The following is a 636-nucleotide window of genomic DNA, read 5'->3' as shown; positions in this document are numbered from 1 at the left end:
ATATTAATGACATGGGAAGGTGAAGTGTTGCATAAGTTGATTGAATATATGGTTGAAAACCACCTACGATATAATGGTTCCAGAATATGGCTATGATTCAAATTCCCACTTTGATATGAAATCTGTTTGCTTTCTAGTAGTTTGATTTCTATTTTTCTGAATTGTTGTGTTGCTTAAGCTTTTTAGTTTTTATTTCACAATTATGTTTGCTGTCAAGTTTAGTTTTCATTTATGAGTTTTTGGTTTATTTGAGTTCTGTATTAAATATGAAATCTGTTTGCTTTGCTGTATGAAAGAAACCAATATAATATGAAATATTTTTGGGTGCCGTTGAATCTGAAGGCATTGCTGCACTATATCTTCGGTATTAAATACTACCCCACTTTTTTGCTGTATGAAAGAAAACCATTAATGGCATTGCTGCACTATATCTTCGGTATTAAATACTACCCCACTTGGTTTTGTCCAGTTTTTTTTTTTCCCTATCCGAACACTATCTCATATGCCATTGCATGTTACTCTAAACAGTGAACATATTCAATGGCTATGAACCTGGACCGTGAAATTCAAAACAGACTTTGCAAGAGTATTGATTTGCATATACATGTAACTAATGCAATTGCAGAGCTTCTCCCA

The sequence above is a fragment of the Dendrobium catenatum genome, unplaced genomic scaffold (genome assembly GCF_001605985.2).
Source record: "Dendrobium catenatum unplaced genomic scaffold, ASM160598v2 fragScaff_scaffold_1038, whole genome shotgun sequence".
Classification (NCBI taxonomy): domain Eukaryota; kingdom Viridiplantae; phylum Streptophyta; class Magnoliopsida; order Asparagales; family Orchidaceae; genus Dendrobium; species Dendrobium catenatum.
Note: the sequence above shows the minus strand (reverse complement) of the source record.